This window comes from Gobio gobio, assembly GCF_949357685.1.
Source record: "Gobio gobio genome assembly, chromosome: 3".
Lineage (NCBI taxonomy): Eukaryota > Metazoa > Chordata > Actinopteri > Cypriniformes > Gobionidae > Gobio > Gobio gobio.
The window spans coordinates 1,027,008-1,029,335 of NC_137099.1; the positions used below are offsets into that span (position 1 = coordinate 1,027,008).

A 2,328-nucleotide genomic window follows, 5' to 3' on the forward strand; every position below is an offset into this window, starting at 1 on the left:
CTCTCTCCGGGTGTAACCATGGTAACGCTGCTCTCTCTCTCCGCAGGGAAAGGTTCACCTGGAGCTGCGTCTCAGTGAGGTCATCACAGACAGTGGCGTCGTCTGCCACAAGCTGGCAACACGGTGAGCCAATCACAAGCTCCACACAGCCGCCCGTCAGCCAATCAGAGCTCACGAGTGGCAGCCCTTGTGTCATGAGACTGTGATGTCATTTGGCATTAAAGCACATTATTAAACTAGTGTTTTTAATACAGTGGCTGAGGGAGTGTTGTTGGCGGCCTGTTTTAATTAAGCTTTTGTGTCGAGCTGTCGTTTTTAGTTTTTATTATTATTTTCAAACCAAAAATCTTTCTTTTAGCCAAACCCATTTCACACAAGGTTATCTTATTATATTATTGTTACCTTATAGACTCAAGAATACATCCATTCCAGACACGGAAGACATGTTATATGCTCGACTGATATCCAATTTTACCATGTCGGCCATTTTGTCATTCGGCCATTTTGTCTGTCGTCCATTTTGTCGACGGTCGGCCATTTTGAATTATCTGCTAAAATGCTGTATTTTATGAACACATGAACGGATTGCTACGAAACGCGCTATGGGTCATCAGCACGATGCCCTGAAGGAGCCTGAGAAGTTTCGAAACATCGCCACCTAGTGGAGATCATTTTTTTTTCAAATGCTTATAACTTTGGGTGTGATTTACTTATTTTCATGAATCCGTGCCGAGTCCAACGATACCAGACTTGCCAGGTTTCGGCGTATGGTTTGTGCAGCGTCGTAATTTAGCGCTTTAAAAACATTAGCTTCAAAACCGCTAGTCCGATCGAGACGAAACCAGCGTCAGAAGTTCAGAAACATCGGTCGATAGCTGAACACTAATGCCCAAATGATAAAATATTGATAGTAAGGGGCAGTAAAATATAATCAAAGTCAGGTGTCAGTCATTTTTACGTGTTTTTTTTTTCATATTAATGTCTATAACTCCAAAACGAAATGAGATATTTTCGCCAAAATCGACACAGATGTATCGGCTCACTCCAGGATTTTAGTTAAAATGGTTTTCTGTCTTGTGTTTTATCTCAAAACAAAGGATGTCATTTTATTCCACATGGAAATGAGCGGGAACACAGCCTCTTATGCGCTTATGAGGTAAACATAATCCCGCGGTTATTTAAACATGTATAATCGCTGCCGTTATAACGGCACATTTCAAATGTTTACGTGCTTTTCTATTTAAAAAATTTTTTTTAGCTTCTATAAACCCTTGCCAGCATTTCAGTAATACAAGTCATCCAAATTACAGCGGTTTATTCGACTGGTGTGAACGCACAGTTATAGCTTTATTTTACGTTATTTATTACATTGTCACACATTAACCCTTAATCGTCCCTCAGGGTTTACGTTTGAGTCCCTTGTGCTCAGATAGACCCCAAACTTTTACAGAGCGACTGCGTAAGGAAATATACATTTTTTACATGGAAAACTATATCTAATTTTTTTAATTTACTTCTCAACTATACATTTATGCTGTGTTTTTGTGAGTATTTGGTAGTTTTTTACCTATTTACTGCACAAATACTTAACTATGTCATAAATTGGCTCAATAAAAACTTTTTTTTTTATGACAAAATCACTTGAATAATGTTTATTTATAATAAATATAAATAGTTTTTGGACACTGCTCTGTGTGTTAGGGATAGAATACCGCCATCTGCAGGTTTGAGGAAAAACTTTAGGAATTATAGTTAAAGAGAAAACGAGTGCAATGAGCACATTATCCACTAGAGGTCCAGAGGGACTCATTTTCACTTCATTGATTGTGTGTGTGAACATGCATTTGTGCTCTAGTATTAGTTGATTGTAGTTGAATTGTTGATTGTATTTGCCAATTTCTATAAAAATGCTCTCTGTTGCAGTTTGTGTGTGTGTGTGTGTGTGTGTGTGTGTGTGAGAGAGAGAGAGAGAGAGAGAGCGATAGAAAGTTTGTTCCACTTTGTGTTTATGCTCTAGGACCAGATCTTGATTTAAATGTAGACATTTTCAGATTTATACTGGATTTTTTTTTTTTTTTACAAACAAATAAAAAATATATATTTTTTACATTTTTCCATTCATTACCAAAATCAAAAAAATGCCCCAGACACCTGTGTGTGTGTGTGTGTGTGTGTGTGTGTGTGTGTGTGTGTGTGAACATGATTGTTCCATGTTGCATTTGTGCTCTAGTATTTGTCCTTCATTTATGTATGGCAATTTTTCAGATTTATGCCAGTTTTGTTGATTTTATTTGCCAGTTTGCTCAAATGCTCAATGTTGCAGTCACA

The 2,328-nt window shown here is 37.5% G+C and overlaps 1 protein-coding gene across 1 annotated transcript in view; it reads left to right on the forward strand.

Moving 5' to 3' along the window:
* Positions 1–2,328, forward strand: part of rasa3 (RAS p21 protein activator 3) — a 59,038-nt gene continuing 56,710 nt past the window's right edge. The window contains exon 1 of the mRNA XM_079812278.1: positions 1–123. The gene's annotated coding sequence lies outside the window, so the exon portion shown is untranslated. The remainder of the gene's footprint in view (positions 124–2,328) is intronic.